This window comes from Erithacus rubecula, assembly GCF_903797595.1.
Source record: "Erithacus rubecula genome assembly, chromosome: 22".
Classification (NCBI taxonomy): Eukaryota; Metazoa; Chordata; class Aves; order Passeriformes; family Muscicapidae; genus Erithacus; species Erithacus rubecula.
This window is the reverse complement of record NC_136674.1, coordinates 1,840,502-1,856,730: the sequence shown is the minus strand read 5'-3', so window position 1 is coordinate 1,856,730 and position 16,229 is coordinate 1,840,502. Positions and strand designations below refer to the sequence as shown.

The 16,229-nt window shown below is 47.7% G+C and overlaps 1 long non-coding RNA gene across 1 annotated transcript; it reads left to right on the top strand.

Annotated features, from left to right (window-relative positions):
* The first annotated feature begins 14,846 nt into the window (after positions 1–14,846).
* On the top strand, positions 14,847–15,988 carry LOC306811472. Its single transcript, XR_013776679.1, has 3 exons — positions 14,847–15,463; positions 15,499–15,565; positions 15,632–15,988. It is a non-coding gene; the product is annotated as an uncharacterized lncRNA (long non-coding RNA).
* The last annotated feature ends 241 nt before the right edge of the window (positions 15,989–16,229 follow it).

Below are 16,229 nucleotides of genomic sequence, written 5' to 3'. Positions count from 1 at the left end.
CCTGTTGGAATTGGCTGCTGGTGTCCCCCAGCTCCAGGGGGGATCAGGGCACTGAGGGACTCTGCTCAGCCTCCCGGATCACGTTGTCTGCCAACTCTTGGGTTTTGGCTTTTAGCTGACCAATTTAGATTTGAAGTGCTCCCTCAGAGCTGTTACAGACCAGATTGGACATTTCAGAGATAAAGAGAGAGACACTGGGGAGGAAAGAGATGAGAAACGAGCCGGTTCTGAGTGCCTGGGAATTCCCACAGGACATGTGGCAGTGTTTTAGCAGCTTGAAAATAGGTTTATGTGGGACAAACCCTCCTTCCCGGGCAGCCTGTGGCACCTGTTTGTGGCAGAGCTGGTGCTGTCAGCAGTTTGTCTCTCCTGTTCTTGTCTCATTCCACCTGTGGGGTGTGCAGGTGCTGGAGTAACCAGTGCAGGGACTGGGAGGCACAAACACCCAGCCACAGGTCGGGTTGCATTTTTGCTCAGGAAGACAAACGTGTGGCTGGGCTGGGGTGGGCCCAGAGCAAACCACAAATATGTTGGAGCATCCAGGTTGCAAGGTAGGGCCACTCTAATTACCAGCTGACAACAAAGGATGGCTCATTCCTCACTCCCTCCCCGGCTGGAGGAGCTTCTCCAGCAGCTCTTTTCCCTGCTCCCATGTCTGGGACAGCAGCTCAACCTGCCCAGCTCCCCCAGCACTGATCACATCTTCACCTGCTCATCCTTCTGTAAAAATACCAGGTGTGAAGGTTCTGTGTGAACAGGAACATGTCCCCCCGCTCGGTGGCAGTGGCTGTGAGTGTCTCACCTGTCCCTGAGCAGGAACATGTCCCCCTGCTCGGTGGCAGTGGCTGTGAGTGTCTCACCTGTCCCTGAGCAGGAACATGTCCCCCTGCTCGGTGGCAGTGGCTCTGAGTGTCTCACCTGTCCCTGAGCAGGAACATGTCCCCCTGCTCGGTGGCAGTGGCTCTGAGTGTCTCACCTGTCAGGCTGGGCAGTGACCTTGCAGGTGTTGGAGGTGACAATCTCTTTGACCCGGCTGTTCCTGAAGGTACAACTGGTTTAAAGCTGTTTCAATCTTTCCTCTGAGTTCTGGAACCGGCTTGGGGTTTTTCTGAAGGGCAGCAGAACTGTAGAAAGGAAAGGAAAGAACCATAAACCCACTTTTAGAGGTGTTTGTGAGGCTGAGGCTGACTCACGCTTGGGCAGTAACTCTCGCTGGAGCTCGGCAGCAGCAATGAGCTGAGGGATGCTGCTCGTGTGCTGTTTGTCCGTGCTGTCCCCGCTCCCCCGGCGCCGGGAATGGCTCCATCGGGACAGGCGGGCGGGCGCGCTGCCGCTGGATGTCACTGTCGCCGTGTGCCAGCGGGGCTCGGCGCTGGCTCCCCGCGCTGAGCGGCTGCGGCGGGAGCTGCGCATCCCCTGGGCAATCCCTGGGGGAAAAGAACCCTCCTGATGCCAGAGGTGACGCTGCTTGGTGTTTTGTTTTATAACCAAGCGCTTCCAGGGTCTCGGAGAGTCTCGGAGCTGATTTCTGCAGCTTTCAGCCACTGCCGGAGCCAGGAGAGGGCAGAGGATTCTCTGTTCTAGCTCGAGGCTGAGAATTGGATCTGAAAACAGAGTTGGACCAGTGCTCAAATTCAGATGTGTGTGGCTTTTTTGGTTTATTAGTTTTATCATGAAATTATATCAATACCAATTTAAATGTTTAATTTAAAAAGCCTAGAACCACAGATGCTGAGCAAAAGGGATGTAGATCCCTCATTTTAGATGACTGATGAGCAAGGCTGGTGGATGGCTGCCCACTGGCCTCTCTCCTAACAAAACCCCCAAAATTATCAAATTACCGTGCTGACAACCTCGATCCCTTAAAATTAAATATTGATTCTGTATTTTTCTGTTGACTCATCCGAATCAGGAGGCGTTTCCAAGGCATCTATTTCTGCTGCTCGGAGCGTGCCGCTGCCCCCCGGAGCCGCAGCCTGTTGTTTGTGCTCGAGCAGGGAGCAGCAAAATGCTGATTTTTCTCCCACTTGTCTTGCATAACAAAAGACATTTGTCACCCGTTCCGAAAGGGGGTTTGTCACCTCTCCGTGTGGCCTTTCCCGGCACAGCCTGGCTGGAAGCTCCTTGGATGGGAAGATGTGGAGCCGGGTGATTTGCTGGGGGCTTTTTTAGGGAGCAAAAGGATGTGGGAGAGTGTTTGGGGGATTTTTAATATTTGATTGAGGGGGCAGTGGTGTTTGTCCTTAGCTGAGGTTGTGTCCCAGGCCTGTAGGAAGGAAATGGAGCTGAATTTCCTCTCTGCAGCCTCACAAGTTTTGGGGTGCAGGAGCTCTTGTCACCACCCCCTGGCTGCCATTGCTTTCTTAATGCCTCTCCCTAAATCTCGGGTGTCTCTGCTGCCAGCAGGAATTTGGGGTTGGGTTTTTATGTACAGTAGATTTGATTCCTCCTGGGTGGAATATCTTCTTGGAGCCTTAAAAAGAAATAAATGGTTTTGTTTCCCCAGGAACTAAAAGCAAAAGCTGGCTGGCTCCCCCTCTCTCTCTGCTTGGAGGAGAGCTGTTTACCTGTGGCCACTGCCAGTTATCAAATGACCACAGCACCTTTCTAAAGTGAAGCAGGCAAATGAATGCCCCAGTAACCCAACAAAGCTGTCCCTGTTCTCTGATTTCCCAAAACAATTTCATAGTTGACACTTTTTTTTTTTTTTTTTTAATCTGACTCTAATTATTTTTTAATTAACTCCCTAAAGTCCATGTTTCTTGTGGACCTTTGAACTTCCTGGTACACCCAGCCTTTGCTCAGGAGATATGTTTATGGTTGGCTCTGAGTTAACCCTTTGGAGTTTGTGTTCTCAGGGAACCTGATGCACTTTGCTTCCCTTGCACAGGTGATGCTCAGGCAGAGATCACTGCTGGCAAACCCAGGCTGCACCTGAACTTGTGGCCTGTTTCAAAGCTTAATTCCTATAAAATCAGATGAAGTTATGGATGACGTTGGATCTGTAAAGCATGACTGGGAGCTCCAAAGACTGCAAACCACCCAGAGCAGCAGGGAAAGTACTGCTGATAAACAGATTTCTCAGTGACAGCTTTCTCCATTGACATGGACGCTGCAGGGTATGGTCATCCCCTTAAATCAGAACAGCAGGAACACTTTTTGGGGAACAAATTTCCTGTTTTCTCACCAGGCACTTATCCATTAGCTTGTTCTTGATGTGCTTTTAGAGATTGTGCAGTTGCTTTGTGTCCATCCTGAGGAGAGGGAGACAAACTCCCCCCAAGAGCAGAAGGTAAGATGTGGATTGTGCACCTGGGTACAAACCATCCTCCTCATTTTCCTTCCCAGGTCTGGCTTGGGAGTGTGACCAGTGACAGACCCTTTGCACAGCTTTTATTCTGATGGAACAGGGACCCTGGGCTGCAGCTTGGGTGTTCTTAGGGAGTTGGCTGGAGCTGAGACCTCAGTTCCCATCCCAGTGGAATGGGAATTCAGGGTTCCCTCCTTCACAGATGGTGGTGAGAGCCAACAGCAGTGAGATTTCTCTCTCCTCCATGCATCTCTCAGTAAACTGCCCTTGCCAGGGAGAAGCCTGGAAAGGTTGGAGTTTAAGGGATTTTGTTTTGGAAATTGACTTCCAGGCAAAATGCTTTCACAAAGAAACTGCACTGTGCTGCTGCCATGGCCTGAGCAGTCAGACAAGTGCAATTGTTGTGTCCCTGGGACAATTGGTGCAGTTGCTGCAGCTGTGACTCAGCTGTGCTCCTGTGCCAGGTCCCTTCTGGCACCCACAGTCACCCCAGGCTGCACAAAGGCCCCTCTCTCTCTCTCTCTCTCTGCTCTTGGCAGGAGTTGGGATGATCTTGCTCAGGAATTCCTTGTGCAGGCAATGGTGCCAAATGCCCAGAGCAGCCATCACCTTGGGGAGGCACCTGTGGGTGGGTCCTGAAGCAGAGGCAGGTCCTTGTTCTCAGGCTGTCCTAGGGAAGTTTGACCTTTACCCATGGCTGAATTCAGTGACAAAAATCCATTAAGACAAGCTCTCCCCTTAAGATGTCTGTGGCATTTTCCTTCCTGTGTCTGCTTTCTTCCTCCCCCTTGTCTGAATTTTGCTGCCAGCTCTGGATGCAGGAGCCTTTCACAGGCAGGTGCTGAGTGGATCCAAAGGCAATTTCTTGCTCACTTTGCAGTGAGATTTGCTTGGACCATCTGAGGTACATTTCAATTGTTTAACCCATGCTAGGATTTGACAGTGTTAGGTGTTACTTTACCCAAAATAAGCTCTGCAGAGGGAAGCAGAGGTGATAGCTGGTGCTGCCTCAGCCTGGTTGCTGTGAGGACTGTTAGAAGTGGTTTGGTAGAAGGGAGTGTTGAAAATGCAGCTGGTTTCCCAATGTTGTGCCTGCAGTTGTGTCACCTGTCCCCACTGTGACAGGCTGCTCCTCTCCTGTCACCTGCAGAGACTGAAACCAAGGAGTAGCCAGCTCATGTCCTCACCTCTCCAGGCAAGGTGCCAAAGGGTAGCATGTTCCTGGCTGATCAGAGCCAGGAGGAATGAAGCTTCTCCAGCACAAGCTTTCACCTGCATTAGCAGCCAGATTAAAGCCATTTAGGAGTTCCAGGGAAAAGAGCTGGTTGTTAGCACAGGCATAACCCATATTTGCATGGCCATATCTGTGTCCTTGTGAGATTACAGCTTCCACATGGCATGTGACTGCAGCATGGAATGGTTCTCCTGGCTTATCATGTGTACACTTTGCTTTGCAGAGGACTGAGAGGGCCTTGAGTTCCCCTTGCAAATCCAAGTCATTGTTCTCCCTTTCAGTGTTGGCTGCACTCAGAGCTCAGCCAAAGCCAGGGAAAAGCAAGTGGGAGGCACAGATGGACTTCTCTGGCCAGCCTTCAGCTGAGGATCTTGCTGTATTTAGAATCTGTCCATCAACCTGCTTCACTCCTGTGAGATCAGGCACAAGGGAAGCCTGTGGCTGTGTCCTTACCCCTCTTTTGGGGACAGCACTGCTTTCTCCTTGGAAGGCTCTCCTGCTGGAATGTGGCATAAGACAGACCACATCTCTGGAAATCTATCAGATTATCCTGCCTACCTACAACAGGAATGCTTTGAAAGGCTGTTCTAATTGGATGGGGAAAATCAGAGTACAAACAGATTATGCCTCTCCTGTTTCTCCCTGTGAAGGAAAGGAGCCCAAGTGCCAGTCAAACACTCTGTACTGAAACAGTGCACCTTAGGGAAAACTCTTGCTTTTCCCCTGACAGCTCTCCTGTGAATATTAATTTCTCTATTTGAGTGCCTTCATCTTCCAGGAGCTGTGCAAGTGCAAACATCAACCACCTCCTCTGGTGCAGCAGCTCTTGCAGTGCAGAGTAGGCATGGAGCCAAAAAGGAAGCAGTTGTGAAGAAGTTCTGTGTCTGCTGCTGGTTGTTATTGCTGCTTTGGGCAGATTTGACATGATTACCAGCTGCAATGTGATGAATCTGGTGTATATAATATATGCAGGCATCTGATATGGTATTTATGTACTGATAGGTCACAGGAAGGAGAGCTGATAAACACAGATAAATGTACAGGTATTCTGCATTGTACTTAAACCAACTGCCTATACATGTGGTTTAGTTAAACATCAACACCAAGCACTGTTGCCAGATGTATTGCAGTGTCATGCTAAATAGGAATTGTAATGAGGAATGTTTTGCAGCAACCTGTTCTTACCAGGAGGGTGGTGAATGCTCCATTTGATGGAATAATTAATGATAGTCAGCAACTGCTGGGACTGTAGGTGTGGAGGCTTGGCTAATTCCATTTGGAAATTCCTCTCCTGGTGCTTAAGGGTGATGAAGATGATCTTATCCCTGCAGCTGGGTGCCTATTGGCTCCAGTTAACAAATCTTGTGTCAGGGGAAGGGATCTGAAAGAGAATTTGGAACAATTATTGTTTCTATGTGGCATCATTGGAGGCACCTGAACTGCCAGAGGAGTTCCCTTCTGGTGCCTGTAGGGAGTTGCTCATTTAACCACTTGTTTGCAATTAATGTGGTCTAAACACAAGTGTGCTTGGTGACCAGTGGCATGGGAAAACCATAAACACACCTGCATCTCTTTTATCCACCTCTGGCAGAATCAGGTGTGTTCCAAGTGTTCCCAGACTGGAGACACAGGCAGCCAAACCTTCCAGGGTGCCCAAAGGTACCAGTGACCAACCTCTGCTGCTGGTGCTCCTTCTCAGTAGTTGTATTTTCAGGTGGTCCTGCACTGTTTTATGCTTCAACAGTTCTGGAGATGTTTGTCTCCAGCTTCTCAGCCAGCTGTTTGTGAGCTGATTGTTGAGGTTTACTAATGCCCTTAACTTTTATAACTGCTTGAAGGCCTCAGGAACTGAAAGAGCATTATCAGCTTCCTCCACACTTCTTCAACTTGCAGCCTGTGAGAAACAGGATAGTTAAAGGCTTTTCTTTTTATTGTGCTTCATAAGTTTTTAGGGGGTTATGCAAAGTAAAGTAGGCATTATTAATGAGATGTTAATGAGCCCATCCCCTGGGTGCTACTTATAAAATCAAATCTGTAACAACTTGGGTATCTCTTTGTTTTGAAAATAATTTGATGTGTTTGTTAATCTTCTGGATGATGAAATATGAGCTCTAGGTGATGCCAGCCTTGGTCACTTCCTCTCCCCACTGAATCAGAAAAGCCTGGAAAATGATGTGCCTGGCAGACATTTCCAGTTGGTGCTGCCTGGGGAATGGGCAGGGAATGGCATCTCCCCTCCCTGAGCCATGGCACCCCAATCTCACACCCCCCTTGGGGGCAGAGGCTCTCAGTTCTGTATCTCCTTTCCCTGCTCCTTCAGAAGATTTTGGGGTGTCCCCTGGGATGTTCTCAGCACAGGAGTGTCCCTGGCTGCAATTCCAGGGAGCACATGCTGGGATGAGGCTCCTGGGCCCTGATGTGTCCATGGGTGGTGAAGCTCAGGTCTCATCCCTGTGCTGTCACTGCTGCCCTTTGCATGCTCATCCTGCCTCTCTCATTCCCTGTGCTCCCACCACCCTGCCCTGTGCCTGACCCTGCTGCTTGGACTGCTTCTGAATTCCCACTTAACACTCACTTCAGCTCCTGGATTTTCTACAGGAAGTCAGGTTTTGGTTTTTGTTGTATTTTGGTTTTATTCAAAGGGAGAAGCAAGGAAGTTCCCCTCCAGCCTGCAGAATGTAGCTATCAAGAGAAGTGGCTTCATTTCTCTTTCTTAAAGCCTGCAGAAGCCTGTTATTCTTAAAATAAACCCAAAAAGGGCAGTTTTCTTTGTGTTATGCTTTGGGTCTCTGGTATGGTGGTGCAGGGGAGTAGCTGTAGTGAAATGTAGGCTCTGCTCAGATTGGCAGGAGGAAAAAAAAGCAGGGCAGGGATTTCACTTGTGTGATGTTCTGCTTCCCTCCTACCAGCCTGGAAATGCTGAATGTGAGCCTTTGTCTGGCATATGGGGATTTGGAGAGTGTTGCTAATTACAGCAGTTGTGCTATCTCACTTTAATGCCTTAAATAATACATTAAGTGCCTTTATGATCTCCCACAACATGCTGGAATGCAAAGAAGTGCATTTTCTGCTGTTTATAGTTTATGGCAGGAGTAACTTAGAGAACATTAATCTGCACAAAAAATGGAGTTTGATGATTTATTGCTTGTGTAACTCCCAGTGGGGTCTCTAGATGCTCAGATCCTGTTGTGCAGGGTGTTATCCAAGGCAAGGCAGGAATTTCTGCCTTGGAAGGTGAAGTTTAATCAAAAGGAAAGGCATTGGGTGGCTGTAGGGATGACAGGGAAGGGTCATGGCACACTGCTGGTCAAGCATTGTGGAGTTAGTCTCATGGTAAAGCTAAAAAGTGTGGGATCTGGAGGAGGACCACAGGAAATCCCATTCTATTTTATTTAAGGAGTAGTCCAATTATTTTTATTAAAATTTAATTTGAAATTAGAAACAGGTTACTAAGCATCATGGAAGTGGGAGTGTTCCAGAGCCTAGATTAGTGCTTATCCAGAAAAAGAAAGGTATTATGTCTGCTCAGGAATCTTTTTTTTACCCCTTTTCGTGTTTTTATTTAACAAAAATTCTGTTAGTCATCTGTTTCCACGCAGACTCCCATGTCTCCTGCTTCTAAATCTCCAATTTCTATTTCTGCTATTGTACCTAATGTTTAGAGAAAATGTGAGAAGAGTATGCTGTGAATGTCTTGTTGGATCTGGTGTGAGGAATAACTGTGGAGCAGCTGAGCAGTGCTAGCCAAGGGCTCCAGGAGCCTGGGAGGGCACATGTTGAGGGGGTACATAAATCACAAAGTGACAACAATGAAAAGACTGGCACATTCTGACCCTTAATCTGGTTGAGCTTGATGTAGCTCTCTGTAAAATCACAAGTTCTGTTAGAATATGCTATTAATCAGCAGTATTTCATCTATCTGAAATTAACAGGTTCTGCAGAGTAGGGGAAAAAAAGTATTATTTTTGTCTGGTCTTGCTTGCTAGTAGCTTGAAAACAGAGAGGTGAGAAACTTGTGTCAAATCTTGAAGTATAATTTTGCAATTAAAAGACTGAGGAGAAAGTGTGATCTGAAGACCTTCACTTTGCTTGCCATGACATAAAATTAACAGCTCTCTTCATTCTCATTCTGGTTTAATATTCCTGCAGAGAAGGAAGCAGAAAGAACTCCCTGGGCTGGCTCCAGTGGAATGGAGGAGCTGTTACTTAGGCAATAACAGGGCACAGGCTGGGAGGGGCTTGGGCTGGCATTGGCTGGGTAATGTCTGCACAATGCTCTGGATGTTATAATGTGATATATATCTAAAGCTAAAAAACAGAGAGATGCTCTCTGGGAGATAGGAAACTGTTTAAAAGCATCTCCTGATTGGCTTTCCAGAAATTTTCAAGGTCGTACGTGCACCAGCTTGCAGGGATGCACAGCTGGCACCTCATCACTAAAGCCAGAAGAATCTCAACTCAAAGGTTGTTAGTGAACTGTGTGGGTAAAAATAGAAGGATAAATTGAACCTACCTGAAAGTGGAAGAAACAGCTGGGAAGTGATAAGAGAAAGCAAAATGAGTGAAGAAACTTGCCCATCATTGTGGTGTCCAAGTGCTTTATAAGAACTCCAAATTGCTCCTTCCTTGAATGTACCAATTTTCTTTTTCAAACTGTGACAATTTGGTAACCTCCATCTACCCTGAACTTGTCTTCTATTGCTAAGAATCTGCTCAAGAATCTACTCCATAGTCCAGGTCTAAATTTTACTGCAATTGCTGGGTCAGAAGCTCTTCTAGGGGTAGCTGGACTTCTACCCAGAGGCTGAGTGAGTGCCAAAGGCTTTTATGCATCAACTAACCATATGTTTTATAAAATAAATGTACATGCAAATACTCAATATATGGGAAAAATTCTGATTAACCCCTAGTGTTTTACCTTGCTGCATGGGCACAATCAATCCACAAAAGTGGCAAGTCAAAATATTGTCAGAGCTGCATGTCCAGCAGGGATCTGTCATGTTTGGGCTTGGGAGTCCTCTGGAACACGTTGACAGGCACTGAGGGTTCAGCTGAAATGACAGGAAAACAAGCTGGTTGTCAGTGTCCTGCAGTGGCTCACTGCTGGATCCAGGGGGTGGGGTGGCTTGAGCAGATGGCAACTCATCAGAGTGTTTTAGTTGCCTTCTTGGCTTGATCAAACAGTTTTTCATTGACTCTGATTACAGGCATGATGCCATCTTAGATAATGCCTCTTGATAAAGGACTTGAAGATCCTTAATTACTATTATTAGCCATTTGACACCATAAAATAGAGGTCTGCTGTTTTAATGCCTGTTTCACCCCTGTCTGTAGGGTGTCTGGAGTGTCCTTAACAAAAACAGAGAGGTGGAACCTTTGGAACCCAATCAAAGGTAATGTGTGCACGTCAGTATAAAAATGTGTGTGTGTGTGCACATTTGGATGTGCCATTGACCAGAGCTCCTTCACTCTGTGTTGGGAGGGCACTGAACTGAGACATCAGCCTGTTGGCAGGGCCATGAAATCTGGCAGGTTTCTCTGTTTGGGGATGTCCTTTGTTCAATGTTTGAATCATGTGAAACCTTAATTAGCAAATAAGAAGCTTTGGCCTTCCCTTGCAAGTTGTGAAGCAGAATGAAGGCAAGTGCCAGGATGTGCCAAATGACACAACAGTCCTGGCTCTGTGGCTTTTGTTTTGCTCTGCTGCCCTGCTGTTTAGAGATGTGCTTCCCACTGTATCAGCTGCTGGCAAAATGCTCCCCAAGCTGCTCTGTGTTTGATGCTTTGGTGTTGCTTTCTCAGCACACAACAATCAAGCTGCTGCAGTGCTGGGGACCCTGTGAGCAGCAGCCTTTGAGCTGAGAAGAAAGCAGCTCTTTCTTTGCAGGGGAAAGGTGCCCCGTGGTGCCCCCGTGGTGAGTCCCTGCCTGCTGTGCTCTGTGCTCTGGGGCCATGCAAGCTCCTCTCTCACAGAGCAATCTGGGCCTTCCTGGAGCACAGTCAACATTAGTCACTTCTTGCAAAGCCACTCCTTTCATTTGATCTTCTGGTATTAATTACTTGCACTTCCTCTTGTCACAACGCTGTTTGGTTTTTTTTACTGCCCTGGATGGAACTGCAGAGAAATCTTTTACCTCCATTCCAACACCACCGTGGTTTCTGTCTACAAGAGAGCACAGAATTGCTTTTATCAAACATATTTCTTTTCCCATTGTGTCCTGATGACAGATACTACTCTTAATCTACACAGAGACAACACTTTGAAATGGGAGATCTCTCTTCCATCAATTGTTGGTACGTTGATAAATCATAGCATGTCTCATTTTCTGAATGACACATGTCTGGATTGCAGTCTGCCTCTTTTTTGTCACAGTTTTTCAGTGCTAACAACAGCCTTGCCAAAGCTCATCTGTTCCCTTAGTGTGCACTCCAGCAGGCTGATTAATTCTGTCACACTTTCCCTGTATAAGGCATAATCAAACAGGTTGATAGAAAATGGGGAAGGACGTGATATTTTTATAAATATCCATTACACTTACCTCGTGCCTGCCATTAGCTGTGGCACCTCGTTACTCCTGGGTTGGAGGAGCATCAGCAAAGTCTGCCAGGAAAAAAGTTTGTCACTGTTCTTTGTGGGCCTCAAGTGTGATTGTGCCACCCTGCCACGCACAGGGAAGCCTTGCTGAGGAGAATATCAAGAGTGGAGGGTGCCTTATGGTGTTTTCTTCTGTCTTTCAAAGGCAACTGCAGGAAAAGTGGGGGACTGCTTACCCACAAACCTTAAAATAGCTGTGAGTGTGTGTGACGTGCCTCACTTCCCTGGGCTGAGGAGATCCCACTATTAATAACAGGAGCTGAAATTGTGGATTGAGCAGTAATGTGAGCAGCACTTCTGAGCAGATTTAAACCTGTCACGGGCTCCCTGAACACAAACATCCAGGGGTAGGTGGCTCAGCAGAAAATCCATTAATTCTCTCATAAAGGGGTGGCAGAATTAAACAGAGGTAGATGAGGTCTGAGGATGCTCCCACTTCCCTTGCTGCCTTTCCCTGAGCCTGGGCAGCGCTGTCCAAGCCCCGTTCCCGTATCTGCCACAACCTGATGTGCAGGTCTGGGCTGTGGCACGCGTGGGTGTGCACAGCACTGTCACTGTCACCGGAGCTCGGCCCCTGGGACAGAGGGACGCGCTGTTCTCTCCCGTGTCCCCGCCCCGCTTGGAACTCAGCAGGAAAAAGGAGGGGATGAGGTGTCTGCTGCTGCCGGGAAGCAGCAGGGGGTGATGGCAGGGCAAGGACCTGGCTGTTGGGTCAGGGGCAGCTGCTCAAACACTCATGGGAGTGCTGGGAAGAGGGGATCTCTAGGGCAGCCGGGAAAAGAGAAGCGCCCTCAAACTGGAAATAAGGGAAAAAATCCCAGTCGTCTCACTCTGAGAGTTCCCTGGCTACACCACCCTGGTGAGCAGTGCCTTTGTTAACATGTCCTTTCAACCAGGGGAATGATTTTAACTTCATTTAACATTTTTTTCAATTAAATTTTTCATTTTCCCCTGCAGTATTCTACTACAAAGTTCACGCTGGCAATAGTGTGGGAGAACAACTTATGTGACAAAAGGAGGGACCTGGTAAGAAACTGTTCCTTTATTTCCCCCAGAATTCATATGAACCTGTCACCCTCTTCTACTACTCTAAGCCACTTGTTTCATAGAAAATGTGTGATGTGATAGAAGTTTCAATTTGAATATTGTTCTGTTGTTCTTTGAAGGAGCCTTTCGTATTTCCTCTCTCTCTGATAACATCATAATCAGACTTGCAGATAATGATTCAGGGTATTTTTCTCATTTACCAGTTCACAGTAATTAGGTATGAAACCATTTAGCTCTGGCCACTGCAGATTTGATTGAATCCTCTTATTGCATTTTGATCTCTCTCCTACTTTTTACTCTTCTCAAATATTTGGGATGTGCTCTGCCACACTCCTGTCAGGGCTGTCTGAAGCAGAAAGGGGTAAAAGTTGTCTTGTGTTTGCTCAGTGCCAAGAACAGTCCTTAAAGTAACAATATCCCAGGGTAGGGAGTCAGCTGCTGGGGAAAGAGGCACAGATTTAGAGGCCAACAACAAAGTCATTTTTGTGGCTTCTGTTTTAGTGAATGTGAATCAGGAAATCCTAAGGCCTGACAGTGCTCTTCTCAGAATGTTTTTGAGTCCTGCAGCAGTTCCTCTGTTGTTTGGCTCACCCCTTTTGAGTCCAAGCCTTCCCACTGGGCTCCAAACCCTTCTCCTTGCAGATGCTCACTGCAGCAGAGCTGGAGTGGAGGGTTTGGATTTTCCTCAGTTCCTGTGCCTTGGGCTGCAGCAGCCCAGGAGCTGCTGTGCTGCCAGGCTCCTGCAGCTCCTGTGCAGCAGCAAACACCTGCTCTGCCTCAGCTCCTTGACAGTGATGGAGAGACACTTAAAGGTATTTGTTAAGTGTTTGTGAATTAGTTTTTGATTAGTGAATAATTAAATAAATTCCAGCAATCCAAAGGACACGTGCCCAGTTTGATTTGCATACATAGCACCTCTCTGTGACATCTAATGCAAGTCTAAATTTGCTGTATCTTCATTTGATTTATCTTTGACACAGCATTTAAAGAGCAGCAACATCTATAATCTTGTGTTCCCCAATAGAGCTTCAGTAAAAACTTACAGCCAGATCTAATCCAGGGTTAGCACACACAGCCTTATCTCTGGGTTCCTGCTTCAGTGCCTTTGAGAACATGCTTAATTTAATCTGAACAAAGCCACTGCCATTGGGAGCCTCCAGCCTGCCTTTCCAATCCACAGGATCTTTGTGATTAAATTTGGTGCAGGCCATGCTGTGTACAATGGATCCAGTAAATGATTTTGAAGTGCTCTTCAAACAAAATTCTGCTGGTTCTTGGACACTGTCTGCACCTCTGGGACATGAGGGGTGCCACTTCAGTAGGGTTTTTCTTAAAGTGTCATACATTTTCTTTGGAAGAGGTCTGAGTTTTTTGGTTAATAGGAAATGTTAGCCACCATTATGAACCATCACTCCAATCCCATTTCCTTCCCAGAGTGGAAGGAACTCCTCACTAGAGGGTTCTGCTTCCTTATTTGCACCAAAGACCCAGTCAGCTGTTTGTAACTATAAGCTGGTGGCAGGATCTGATTTGTAATGATAATTTCTGTCATTCATTTTTTTCATCATTTAGGTGTCATTAAACCCCTATAATGCCTGATAATCTCTGCTGCCTGAGAGCAGGGTTTGTATGAACTACAAGCAGAAGTTCTGACATCCCAGATAAAAATGGAATAATTTTGCAGACTGTGGTGGCTGCAGGTCAGAGTTGTCCTGGCAGGGTCCCTCACTGCTGGGTGTAGACAAAACAGGCCTGGCAGTGTTGTGTCAGTCTCTGGTGAGCCTTGGTACTCAGGGGTTGGCTGCTGCTCTCTAGGAAGAGCCTGAGCATAAACAGTCATGGAGAAATTGGCCTGGAAACCAGCAGGAATTGGTGTGAGCTGCCTCACCCCACCACTGGAGCTGCTTCCTGCTCTAATTGCTTTCTCTAACTGCTCTGCCAGTTTGGGGCTGGCTGTGTCCCAGTGCTGCTCGTTCCAGGCAAGATGGGACTCTGTCATTATCTTTGTAATTCAGAGGAGAAACCAAAACATTAAAATATTATTACTGGATGTAAGGTCACAGAGGAACATGACAGAGAAGTCAAGAATTAAACTCCATCTCCTCAGCTGAGAATTAATACTTTAAGAGAGGGATCCATCACAAACAGCAAACTCTAGGAATGCCATGGAATATTTCACTTAATCACAAGATAAAACAGATTTCTCCAGCTGTTTCTGGTATTGCCAACTTAGGCTTTTGATCATCACGTTACCATGTTTTCTGAATTCATTCTCAAATGTTTTAAAGAGTTTATTTTGTATCTAAACTGAAAGGTGCTTGGTGAGGAACTATGTTCAGAAGAAATATAGGGTAGGAATAAGAGGATATATATATCAAGGGAGCTTCTATCCTCTTATTCCTCTGTTACCTTTACATTTACCTCTGCTCTTTAAATGATAAATACATAACCAGTGCCTGATAGGTGAAGTATATTTCCACCAATTTATATTTTTAAAAATCACTTAAGTTCTCCACCTCATCCTCATGGCCTGTATTTCAGAGAGGTAAAAGGTCCCTTTGTGGCAGACTTAATGCTTGAAAATGCTATGTTTTTTTGATATGCCACAAATCTAAGATGAAAAAAAAAATTCAGAAAAGATACAAGGAGTCTTCATGGAGCTCATTTCATTTGTAGTGTGTTTGCACTTGAGGAGAAATTTGGCCTTGTAGCCTGTGTCTCTGTAAGCAGCATTCCTGGCTTTGCATATCAGATATGAAATTTGTTTGGAATGTTTGCTATAAAAATACCTACGCATGAACTTACATCAGCGAGAAAGCAACTCCGGCTTGACCTTTCTGCAGCTCCGATGTGGCAAGATCAGCCCGTGCGGAAACAGAAACTGAGGGAATGACTCGCGACTCGTGTTTCCACAGGCTTTGTTTCAGCGCAGGAACAATCCTTGGAACAAGCTGCCCTTAGAAATCAGTGTTTTCTTTCAAACTCCTTATTTTCTGCTCGGGAGTGACCCAGGGTAGGTTACCAGGCTTAATGTTGTAACAAAGCCATTTGGGAAATCCTCCCATTCTGTGTCAGTCCTGGGCTGAATACTAAAAGCAAACATGCTGGTGAACAGCAAAGGGCAGGGGTGGTTTTGATCCTTTTACAATTCAGCCCGTGTTTCTGTTTCAGACACAGAAAAGACATTTTAATGGAACAGGAACCTCCTACTGTCACCCCATGCCTGCAGCCCTGCGACTTACAGGACTTTTTGAGGAGAACCAGCGTGGCCTGAGAGGTGTGAGGGGGCTGAGGGGCTGCTCCCCATGAAAGATTTCAGGGGGTTGAGGGGCTGATCCCCTACGAGTTTTTAGGGGTTGAGGAGCTGATTATCTGTGCGGTTTGAGGGCATTGAGGGGATGAACCCTGTGAGGTTTGAGGGGGCTGAGGGCTGATCCCCTGTGAGGATCGAGGGCATTGAGGGGCTGTTCCTTGTGCGGTTTGAGGGCATTGAGAGGACGATCCCCTATGAGGTTTGAGGGGGTTTAAGGCTGATCCCCTGTGAGGTTTGAGGGGACTGAGGGGCTGCTCCCCGTGCACTTTGAAGGTGCTGCCACTCTCACCCTCCCACAGGAGCCTGGGGCAGTTCCGCCGGGGGCCCCATCGCACCGCAGCTTTTCTCCTCTCCCCAGTGCACGCTCCGGAAAGCGCTGACACCTTTCGCAAGCGACACCTTCCGAAGCGCCTGTGCCGCTGCACAACCAGATCCTTCCTCGTCACACCTCCTTCCTCTGCGGCCGAGGAGCGAACCCAGAGCCGAGGCGGCACCTTTGCAGAACCCCCCCGACCGTTTGCTGCGGCCACCCCTCAGCCGCCCCTGAGGGGAGACGCGCGACGGCGCCTCCGGGCGGGCGGCGGGAGCGCGCGGCGGGAGCGCGCGCGCGCGGGGGGGAACGGCGCTGACCAATCACAGCCCCGCCCCGGCCTCCCCGCGCCCCCACGTGACGCGGCGCGCGCGCCCCACGTGACCCCGCGATGGAGGCTGCGGCGGCGGCGGCGGGGCG